The sequence below is a fragment of the Benincasa hispida genome, chromosome 10, assembly GCF_009727055.1.
Source record: "Benincasa hispida cultivar B227 chromosome 10, ASM972705v1, whole genome shotgun sequence".
NCBI lineage: Eukaryota > Viridiplantae > Streptophyta > Magnoliopsida > Cucurbitales > Cucurbitaceae > Benincasa > Benincasa hispida.
In genome coordinates this window covers 42270135-42283178 of record NC_052358.1, presented here as the reverse complement: position 1 = coordinate 42283178, position 13044 = coordinate 42270135, and positions in this window count along the sequence as shown.

Sequence of the window (13044 nt, the reverse complement as noted above, 5' to 3'; positions counted from 1 at the left end):
TTGGCATTCTAAGCAAACAAATAAACTAAATTATTACAAAAATAGCTAAGGACAATTTTAATTTGATGAAAAACCGCTCAAATCGACTCGAACTGGACCCGAACTGTCTGAATCAGACCACCAAGGCACCAAAGGATATTGAACCATACCGGTTTGGAGGAGAACCGATTGAACCGGAACCATCTCACAGGAACTGGTTTGAAGGGCACACGCGTTTCTGGGCTGGGATGAATAGTGTCACGACGCTTCATCCTAACGTTGCAACGCTGCGCGAAGAACATCACGAATCTGGGCTGGCGCGAAGAACAACGTTGCAACGCTGCCTGGACAGAAGCTTTTATGTATAATTTTCTCCCCGACCTTGCTTGCTTCAAACTCCAAATTACAACTTAATTTGGTCTAATATCTCAAAATAAATTACAGACTCTAGAGCACACATATAAGCTCATCAATTAAGAGTCAATTACAAATTTAACTTAGAAATCAAAGAAAAATCTAATGTCAAAGTTGAAGAATCATCCATATCAGTCCAAACATACATTTTTCAGAAATTCACCCAAGTGCTTAAATCACGCTCTGATATCAATTGAAAGGATATACTAGCATGCAATAGAAGCAAACAGAATCAATAAGTACTCTAATTATATTTAATTTGAGTTCTAAAAGCATGCTTTCACAAGAGGGTTTGAAATAAACATACCTTTGATGAAATCTTCTAATCCCAAGTTGCTATTCACGTTAATTCAACTCTAAATCGAGAGTGAACCACCAAGAGATCTTCTCTACTATTCTCAGCCTTGAATTTGAGTGTTGGAACTCAGATTTGAGTGAATTTGGTAAGTTAATGTTATGGGTTTTGGGAGGAAGAAGATGAAGTCTACATAAAACCAATTTTCAGCTTCAATCATCCACCCATTCCTTCAAATTAGAGTGTTTTTATCCACCACCACCATGCAAGCACTTCAGAATTTGGACAAGGCCAGTAACTATATGGTGGGATTTGTGTGTGCTTCATGTGGAAACACCTCCTACTTCAATGAAGTGAGCGTGTTTCCACTTTTGAAACCCAAAATTCAACTTTTTCATATTTTTCAAAACCTTAATTTCCATTTTAATTAATTCCAAATTAATTAAAATCTATTTGATCAATTCATAATCAATCAAATTCAAAAATTCAAAATCTAATTTCTCAAATTGAATTTAAAATTGGAAATTAATTTGATTTATGATTAATTAAACAAATTTAATCAATTAAATAATTTGAATATCAAATATTAAATTAATCACACACTTAATTTTAAACATGAATCTTATTCATGTAATTGATATTTAAATCAATTTTTAAATATAATAAACTCTCCAATTTTGTTTAATTTCAATAAATTAAACGTTAATTATATCGAATATAATTATACAAACCCTAATTTCAATTTGAATTTTTTCAAATTTGAAATCCAATTTGAACAATTCAAATCGATATCATTCCAAATTCACTCAATTTAATAATTCAAGGTGTTCATGTATTACGATTTAGTAGAGGGACCTTATGGACCTGCAGATCATGAGCTCCAACAATTAAGATTAATTGGCTAAACTCTTTAGACCGAATTAATCGGTATTCATTAACTATTGAGTCACACCACTATAGCTCGATAGTTGCACTCTACTCACTGTAGATATATTTGTATCCACATGATTTAACCATCACCAGTAAATCAATCATTCATAGGTTGTTCGTAATACCGACTGGGTCAATGTGTTATTTTACCCTCGATATTATATCTTGTTCCTTAAGTTCTAACTGATCATTTAATGAACAATTAGTTTATGATCCAATCACTAAACCGGATCCTTCTCGAGCCAATGAGAGGGTGGGGCCCCTTGTTCAAGGCCTGGATACAGTACTTAAGAGAACAACATTTCTCCTCTCCCTACATCGGGTAGGCGTGATTTCATCTTGCACACTATATCCCTAACTATCTACCTGGTCTTATCCCTGAAATAGGAGGTTTATTGAGTCAGCGCTGTTGAGTCAACCCTCACCTATGCAAATCTAAGGACAATCTCGAATAAATAAGAGTTCATAGTTAGCTCAGGATTAAGATCGAGTCACCTAGGTCATCTAAGTTAAATAGTCAGTCTTAAACAATAAATAATGTTATAAAGTAAGAGGGACTTATTTCTTGGTCCGATCTTATGCAAACTCATTGCATAGAACGCCCTTACTCCTCATGTCAATACATAAATGAATCTGTATCACTTCGTTTGTAGTATTTTTACAACAACTTGTAACAACTATAGAGTAGGCCGCATTCAATAGTGTTACCAGAATAAGGTACCCAACCTTAATCATGTACTATAAACCATTTTGACTATTTACTCGAACTTGATTCATCTTTATGTCACTACATAAAGTTCAAATATTCATGTAATAGCCATAGATCTTAGTTTATTGGATTTAATCTCTATGAATGCAATTAATGGATTCAATATCTTTATTGAAGAAATGTTGAAAAACATTTTTTTTAATTGATAATAGAATATGTTTAACTTTTACAAATTGCGAGTTTTAGGACATAAAACCCAACAAGCATCAAGATGATGAAGATAATGGGCTAAGTGGTGATTCAAGGAGGAAACACCTTCTTCTGTATAGAGTGGGGTGTTTCCACTTTTTCAATTTCAAATTTTAATTAATTCAAAATCAATCAAAATCAAAATCATAATTTCAAATTCTGAAATTTGAAATAAAATGAGAAATTAATTTAATTTTAATTAACTAAACATATTTAATTAATTATATCATAATTTAATATCAAATATTAAATTAATCACATACCTACTTTTAAACATGAATCCTATTCATATAATTAATATTTAAATCAATATTTAAATATTATAAACTCTCCAATTTCGTTTAATTTAAATAAATTAAACATTAATTAATTATATCGAATATAATTGTATAAATCCTAATTTGAACGTGAACTTATTATGATTCAAACCCTAATTTCAATTTGAACATTTTCGAACTGAAATTCAATTTGAACAATTCAAATTGATATCATTCCAAATTCACTCAATTTAATAATTTAAGGTGTTCATGTTTTACGAGCTAGTAAAGGAACCTTATGGACCTACAGATCATGAGCTCCAACGATTTAAGATTATTTGGCTAAAAATCTTTAGACCAAATTAATCAGTATTCGTTAACTATCAAGTCATACCACTATAGTTCGATAGTTGCACTCTTCCCACTGTAAATTATTTGTGTTCACTTGATTTAATCATAATTATCCTTCACAGGTTGTTCGTAATAATAGCTGGGTCAACATGCTATTTTACCCCTTGATATTACATGTTGCTCCTTAAGTTCCACTGATCCTCTAATGAACAATTGATTTGTGATCCAATCACTAAATCGGATCCCTCTCAGGCCAATGAGAGGGTGAGACCCCTTGTTCAAGACCTGGATTTAGTATTTAAGAGAACAACCTTTCTTCTATCCCTAAATCGGGTAGACGTGAATTTCTTATTGCACCCTATGTTCTCAGCTATCTACCCGGTCTTACCCTTGCAATGGGAGGCTTATTGAGCCGACACTGTTGAGCCAACCCTCACCTATGAAAATCTAAGGATAATCCTAAATAAAAAGAAGTTCATAGTTAGCTTAGGATTAAGATCGAGTTGCCTAGGCCATCTAACCGAAATATTCAGTCTTAAATAGTAAACTGAAGGAAATCGAACATGAGAATTTCCATGAGCAGTGGAAGGATCGTTTTCAATCGTATATGAACATTAATAATAACAGTCAACAAACGGAAACAAACAGGCTATGCATACAACGAAATTACAACATGCTTTTCTAAAGATCAAGGGAAGAATTGACATACCTTTGAAGACTCATCTTCAACAACCCTTGATCACGAACACTCGTTCACAGCAACACGAAAATACACGAATGCTCGCACACTTTGACCGCAACACTGCACTATCCACAACCATCTCGAACATAACGATCACCCCGATCACGAACACAGTGAACGACCTCCATATGTCGAGTTGAGTATGACACCCCACAATGGCTACCTTGGTATTCTCTGTGTGAAAATCCAGAAGTGTGGGCTCTGTGTGGACTTGGTTGAGGAAGAGGTTGGAGGAGAACAATCGTGTAAACGATTGAGCAAGTGAAATATGATAATGTCTATCGTATAGACTAATTGTTTAACAAACGCTATGCGATCGTTTAGCTAATCGGCCAACTGAGTGTCTATCGTGTAGAAACACTCCATGATCGTCTAGTCTCTCCAAGCTATCGTTTAGTAAATTGTATTTACTTGACAACCTTTCCGTGAGTAATTTCTAAGAATGGAAATCTCAATTAAATTATTACTAAATTTAGGAAAACATTTTTCCTTTTATCTCACGGTTACCATGAAACTACCAATAACCTCCCACTCAATTGGTTATTTGAGAAAAAGAGATAATTATCCAATAATTAATATTATTATAAATACATATGATAACCAACTTACCATAGTATATTTATAACCTATAGTTTTAATATTTCATCTCATGGAACATATAAACCATAACTCTTTTTCTATTTCATGGCACTTAATGTAAATCTAATTTACATTAATCCTCTACTAGATGTATCTCATACATCATACCGATCATATCATATATAATCGAATTACCTCTTGTCAATTTGAACATTTCAAATCAACACCAAGAACTGATCCTCAACTTAAATCCATTGAGCTACCAAGGGGACCTTATGTACTGTAGTACGAAGCTCTAACGATACATGAATAAATGACTAAAATCTTTAGTCAGGGGACCCACATCCGTTAACAACCAAATACTCCACTAAAAATCGACAGTTGAACTCTTCTTACTATAGATATATTATGTGTCCATCTTAACCAATCAACAGTGTGATAACCATTCACAGATCGCTCATAAGTATAGTCGGGCCAATAACCGTTATGCCCTTGTAGTTACATCTAACTCCTCAAGTACCACTGATCCCTCTAACGAACATAAGTCATAGTTCTACTATGATTGAGTCTTCTCTTCTAAAGAGAAGTTGTGGCCACTATGTTCAAGCCCCAGAATCAGCCCTTAAGGGAGCAATCTATTTACTTACCCCTACTTTGGAGAAGGAGTGAATTCCATCTTGTGTAACTATGTTCCCAGCTCGCAAATCAGACAAGTCCCCAAAAAGGTATGCATGTTGAATTGACAATCTGGCCACTCTCACCCATAGTAATCAAAGAACCGCCCTCAAAAGTAGGAGTTTCCAAAACACTTAGGATTGGGGTCATGTCACCTATGGTTCTTTAGGTGAGATGTAAGTCTTCAGTATCAACGACGTTATATACAGAGACTAGTTATCTCATGGTCCGATCTTATACAAACTTTTTATATAGGACACTCCCATACCATGTCTCCACATGAATGGTTAGGATCTACCATTTGTAGTAGTTCACAATACTTGCAAACCTCCACAAAGCGTATCGTATCCATAGTGTCACAAGGATCGGAAATCTCTCCTTAATTCTTATACTGCAGACCTATTTAGGTTATCACTTAAGGCATGATTCACTTGTATATCTCATATACATGCTTAAGTTTACATATGATAACCATGGAGCTTTGTTTATTGGATATGAGTAAATGCCAGAATGAAATTACACTTATTTTATTCATAACGATGTGTATATATTACAAACAACGAGACTCCGGGAGAATTAGGACACCAATCCAAACATAAACAACATTATAAAGTAAGAGTGACTTATTTTTTGGTCCGATCTTATGCAAACTCATTGCATAGGACTCCACTTCTCATGTCAATACATAAATGAATCAGGATCACTTCGTTTGTAGCACCTTTACGACAACTTCTAACAACTACAGAGTGAGCCGCATCCAATAGTATGACCAAAATGAGGCACCCAACCTTATTCGTATACTATAGACCGTTTTGGCTATTTACTCGAACCTGATCCACTTTTATGTCTCCACATAAAGTTCAAGTATTCATATCAAAGTCATGGATCTTAGTTTATTAGATTTAGACTTTATAAGTGCAATTTTAGATTCAATAACAACTTTATTGAAGTAATTTTGAATAACATCTTTATTGATAATAGAATATGTTTAATTTTACAAACTGCGAGTTTCAGGACATACAACCTAACATCATCATTGTTCATTAAGCATACTGGAGGAGAATCAATATTCATCTTATATGTCACCCTCATTATAATCTTGAACTCACTTGAACTAACTTGCATGATCTCATATACTAGATTTACCAACTCATTATATGTCAATATGCTCAAAATTAGCAAACCCTTCAAACGGCCTCCAGTATAGTGTTCTTTTATGTCATCCCACCACCATAACATATGAATAGATACTCCTCCATCATTAAAGAAAAACAATATGAAAAATGAGCAGTTAGGAAAATAGGTTTTTGTTAGATACTCGCTCTTAACTACTCGACGCTCGATACACGATGCTTGATACTCAAGATTCTTCAACTCGATGCTTACTAGTTCATAGTTTTCTCTCCCCTCATCCTTGCTCCACTAGAAGCTACTCGCCTGTCTCAGTGCACACTAAAAAACTCACACTCACTCGTTCTCTTTGCTATGTTCATAGGTCTTTCACACAACGTGAAAAAAGTAAAAAACTGAGCAAAAAACTAGCACATTTACTTACTTGACGTATGAAATTAGTTGTCTACAACGATCTGAATATCTTTATAACTTTATTTTATGTCAACAAGTTCAGGTTTTGTGAAGTGGGTTTTCTGGAAGGAAAGTGAGCATAATTTTCTCTTTTTTGTTTTGTTAATAAAAAAAATTACTTCAATTTTCAAGAAATTGATTTGAAAGAATTGTGAGAATTGTTAGGAATTTTTTCAATTTGTGTATGTTCATACATAAGTATTAACTACAGAGAAGGACAAACATGGTGCGGGTAATTCAAAAGGATTGAGTATAAAGTAATCGAGTATCGAGTATGACATAGCCATGATTGAGTATAGTAGATATAGCATGTGTCGGGTTCTGTCATATACTGTGTAGTGAGTATTGAGTAACTCGTCATCGAGTAACGAGTGACAAATCATCAAGGATCGAGTTCATTGATAGTGGTAGGTGTGCAGGGTGGATTTAGGGGCGAAGCGGTAAAATCACACATGGATGATGCAAGCAAATGACCACTTTCCATTTCTTTTTCAACAGGTGGCCATTTTAATTTGAGCCTCCAAATATAAGGCCATCTATAATAAAAACCTAATGGGATTGCAGGTGGAAGAAGAACACCCCCTAAATTTTTCCATATATAAATGTTTCATCTTTAATAAATTTGTAGGGGAAGTTCCTTTCTTAGTTTCAATTACACTAATCAGCCCCAACAAGAAGAGAAGGAGAAAGAGAGTGGAGAGGTCGTGGATGAATGGGTCAATGTTTGCAAAGTTCCCCTAGAGGAAGGTAGGAAGAGACCGAGAGGGAGAGAATAAGAGAAAAAATTATCCAGTCACATGCTAAATCATCAATAACTCATATATAACTAATAAAAGATGTCAAGCCAGCAAACTAGTAACTGCCATATAATATTTAAGTTATTCAATTAACAGTTTAATCAACTTAAGGACCATTTAGAACATTTCTTCAAACCTCAGGGACTAAAAACGCCTATTTAAAAATTTCAGGGATCAAATAAATACAAACCCCAAACCCATGGGACCAATAGTGTATTTTACCCTAAGTTTTTCTTAATGTGATGATTTGAAACCAAAGTCATAAAATTTTTTATAGTATTTAGAGCTCATCACTTCCTTGAATCTTTTTGAATGTGGGGTTGTTACTATTCTAATATTTTACTAAAACCTTACAAATCCCACCTTGATAAGATATTGAAGAATTCATAGCTCTTACTACATCTATTGTCTTCACCAACAATCATCATTCACAGCTATAAGACCTATAACGTCCTCCAAAAGTCTTAGTTTTTTTTTCCATCAAATGTCGATAAATCTGTAAAAAAAAAAGGAAAAACCCAAACCAAAAGAAATTTCATTTCTTTTCCATCTCTTTCTCTCTCTCGATTTTCTTCATCCATCGGGTCTCACAACCCAATTCTGAGTCCAGAGGATAGTAGGTCAACTCTAGTGGTGGTCCAAAAAAGTTCGGGTTGAGATTCAGCGAGGAAAAGCATTGTTCGGGAGCTATAAAGGTTGTTTCCTATCAACTTTTATTTACTGTTTTTTCCTCCATTTGCATGCTTATTTTCTTTAAATTAAAATCAATTAGAGTGTAATTAGGTCATTTTTCCGTTGTGTATGTCTTGTGTTCCATCATGTGGTATCAGAGCATGCTTTACGCTCAATTGCTTTTGGTGGGTGTTTTTTTTTCCTTTCTATTCAAGTGTTGAATGAAATATGAACTAAAGTAGATTTATTATGATTTTGACATTGTTTCTATTTAAATTTCTTGTGAAAATTTGTAATTGCTCACATGTTTATGAGCATTAATATGTGAAAAGGGATTTGTAAATTTGTTGGAGTCATTAGAGTCAAAATTAGGCTGTAATTGCTTGATTCCGGGAGAGAGGATAGCAACAAAATTGGAGAAAAATGGCTCACAGACCCGAGAAGAGAGCTCCCAGACACGACCCAAGTAGCGGTCCGACCCAGTTTGGAAAAGCCCCATGTGCCAGCTATCGACAAGTTTTCGAACCGATCCGCGCTCCGGCCCGACCCGTTTCGAAGCTTCCTCGCTTGCGTCGTTCACCCGTGACCCACGACCCACGCGCCGTGTATCGACCCGATTCACCGCGCACCCGCGATTTTCGTCGACCCGACCCGCCTCGCGCCTCCGTTGACTGCCCCAGCATTCATTGACCAGCTGGTTCAGATGGTCTGGACCAGTCTGTTTGATCGGTTCAACTTGGTTTCTGGAGTTTTTAGGCTGGTTCGAGTGGCTTCTGAGCGGTTCTAGATGGTTCAAAGTGTTTGAAGCCAGTTTTGGGAAGCTGGTTGCTGATTTGTGTAATAAATTAGTTATTTATTTTTTTTAATGTCAAAATCGGTCCACTTTAGTGTTGTTTACCTATTATACATGTGATATATAATATTGTTTGATTATGTATGCATATAGTATGCCATATAGTTTTAAAATCCCATCATAGGAAAAACATGTGACATGCATTTATTATATCTTATAAGTGTTATAAAATATATACTATGCATGCTTAGTTTTAATATAAGTGTTATAGTAAAGCATGTTTGACTGAAGGAAGCATGTTATAGATGAATGCTCTAGGGTTATAATTGTTATAATTTATTTTATAATTGTTATAAAATAACCTAGACTTCTAAAATCTATAACAAAGATAAGATGCATGCTCACTTATGGTTAACCATCGAGCAATCCCAATTTTCATAGAAAATAGGTCGATATCTTATAAAACCGAAGTTACAAGAAAACTCACCCGACAAGATCTTGGCAAAAAGTCAGATAAGATGACTAAGGTTGAAGATTTTTAAGTTAACGGTTCATGGAACACCTACTACCTGGAGATGGAGCCGACGTCTGAGTTAGGTTAAATTGGTTTTATGAGCATGCGTGAGTGGTATGAGGTAATAAAATTTGTTTATCACCTAGACATCGTAGGTTAAAAATCTAGTATAAAAATTATACTCGGATGAATCACCTAGACTTAGGATATGTTTAGTTAGCTGAAATGTATCGCTAAGTTCTTTTATACCCTAATCATCTAGAACACTTCAGCTGGAGAGAAGTAATGTACTTTTAGCTCTAGCGTCCCTAAGAGTTCACACCGTGAGATTCATGCTTGGCTTTGGGCTGTCCTAGGAGCGGACTCCATTCGGAGAGTGTTTGCATGAGTCAATACCAAGGTGAATAGGGGAAGTTGTTCATAGTAAGTGGGAGAAGGAAGTGTGTCAACACATCCTACGGTTTCTTCCATTAGGTCGCACTGTGAGATTCCTATAATGCGTCTGCATGTCTGCCTTGGTGCGACCTTACCAATCGGAGGGCTGTATTATAGGATTCGGAACACTGCGAACTCTAGAAATTGATAGGGTCTCTTAGGTCCATTTTCATTCTTGTCTTTTCAATTTCGGGAGCATAATGATTCTGATCTTTGAGGTCTGAGAATGGAGGGTCACACTTACGAGAATTACTAAGTGTTAGTAAATTCTTGACCAAAGTAGCGATAACTAAGTTACTATAGGAATAAGAGTTATTCTGGTGATAGTATCTAGTCAAGATAGTCTTGGTTCAACGGAGGAATAGTCGATCACCCCTCGATGAAGGTTATTCTAAACCATTGAAATATCGTTACAAAATATAATGATGAAGAGTACATTATTAGATTTTTTGCTAAACTTGATTGGATTTAAAAGATTAATGTTTTTTTTACTAAAAAGGATATGTCTTTTTTAGCATGAATAGCTCAATAATTCAACTCTTAGCTTCCGAGAAACTAAATGGTGATAATTACTCAACATGGAAAAACAATCTGAATTCAACACTAGTAATAGATAACCTGAGATTTGTCTTAACTGAGGAATGTCCTCAGGCCTCTGCCTCGAAAGAAGCACCCCTGCCTCGAAAGAAGCACAAGGTAAATATGATTTACTAGTTGCTGAAACATATTTAGTGAAGTATGATACCTCAACCTGGATATTGGATTCATGAGCCACTAATCATATTTGCTTCTCTTTTCAGGAAACTAGTTCCTGGAAAAAGCTTGAAGAAGGTGAGATCACCCTCAAGGTTGGAACAAGAGAGGTTGTCTCGACCGAAGCAGTGGGAGACTTGAAGTTGTTTTTCAACGATAGATATATCATACTTAAAGATGTTTTGTATGCACCTCTTATGAAGAGGAATTTGATATCTATCGCTTGTATTATGGAACAAATGTATAAAATATCTTTTGAAGTTAATGAAGCGTTCATTTTCAGAAAAGGTATTCAAATTTGTTCTGCTATACTTGAAAACAACTTATATAAGTTAAGACAAACTAAAGAAAATTTTGTCTTAAATACTGAGATGTTTAGAACAGCCGAAACTCAGAATAAAAGACAAAAAGTTTCTTCTAATGCCTATCTATGGCACTTAAGACTTGGCCACATAAATCTCAAAAGGATTGAGAGATTGGTTAAGAATGGACTTCTAAATCAGTTAGAAAACAATTCTTTACCTCCATGTGAATCTTGTCTTAAGGGAAAAATGACTAAGAGACCTTTTACTGGAAAAGGTCTCAGAGCCACAATACCCTTAGAGCTCATACATTCGGACCTCTGTGGACCGATGAATGTCAAAGCTCGAGGTGGGTATGAATATTTCATCAATTTTATTGATGATTATTCAAGGTATGGTCATATTTACCTAATGCATCACACGTCTGATTTTTTTTGAAAAGTTCAAAGAATATAAGGCTAAGGTTGAGAACCAGTTAGGTAAAATAATTAAGACACTACAATCAAATCGACGTGGGGAGTACATGGACTTAAGATTCCAGGATTATATGATAGAACACTGAATCAAGTCACAACTCTCTGTACCTAATATGCCTCAGTAGAACAGTGTATCTGAAAGAAGAAACTGAATCTTGTTGGATATGGTTCGCTCAATGATGAGCTTTGCTAAGTTACTTGAATCTTTTTGGGGACATGCTTTAGAGACTGCTGTCTATATTTTGAATAATGTTTCCTCTAAAAGTGTTTCAGAAATACCTTATGAGCTATGAAAAGGGTGTAAAAGTAGTTTATGTCACTTTAGGATTTAAGGATGCCCGGCACACGTGTTGGTGTAAATCCTAAAAAATTGGAATGCCGTTCAAAACTATGCCTATTTGTAGGTTATCCAAAAGAAACAAAAGGTGGTCTATTTTACGATCCTCAAGAGAATAAGGTATTTGTATCGAAAAATACCACATTCTTAGAGAAAGACCACATAAGAAGTCATCAACCTCGCAATAGACTAGTATTGAATGAAATTTCCAAAGATGCTACAGATAGAGCTAGTTCATCTATTAAAGTAGTAGATAAAACTAGTATATTTGGTCAGTCACATCCTTCTCAAGAGTTGAGAATGCCTCGACGTAATGGGAGGGTTGTTCATCAGCCTGAACGTTACTTGGATTTAACAGAAACACAAGTCATCATACCTGATGACGGCATAGAGGATCCATCGACCTATAAACAGGCGATAAAAGATGTGGACCGCGATTAGTAGGTCAAAGCCATGGACCTCGAAATAGAGTCTATGTACTTAAATTATATCTGAAAACTTGTAGATCAACCAAATGATGTAAAAAAATTGGTTGTAAGTGGATCTACAAGAGAAAACGAGACAAAGCCGGTAAAGTACAGACTTTTAAGGCTCGACTTGTGGAAAAGGTTATACCCAGAGAGGGAGTGGACTATGAAGAAACTTTCTCTCCCGTTGCCATGCTTAAGTCGATTAGAATACTCTTATCCATTGCCACCTTTTATGACTATGAAATTTGGCAGATGGATGTCAAAACAACCTTTCTAAACGGCGATCTTGAAGAGAGTATCTATATGGCTCAACCAGAGGGGTTTATTGCACAGGGTCAAGAACAAAAGGTTTGTAAGCTTCAAAAATCCATTTATGGGTTGAAACAAGCTTCTAGATCTTGGAATATAAGATTTGATACTGCGATCAAATCTTATGGCTTTGAACAGAATGTTGACGAGCCTTGTGTTTACAAGAAGATCGTCAATTCTACTATAGCATTCTTAGTTTTATATGTTGACGATATTCTATTCATTGGGAATGAAGTAGGTTACCTAAATGACATCAAAAAATGGCTAGCAATGCAATTCCAAATGAAAGATTTAGGAAATGCGTAGTATGTTTTCGGGATTCAGATTATTCGGAATCGTAAGAACAGAACACTAGCCATGTCTCAAGCAACTTATATAGACAAAATATTGTCTAGGTATAAGATGCAGAATTTCAAAAGAAG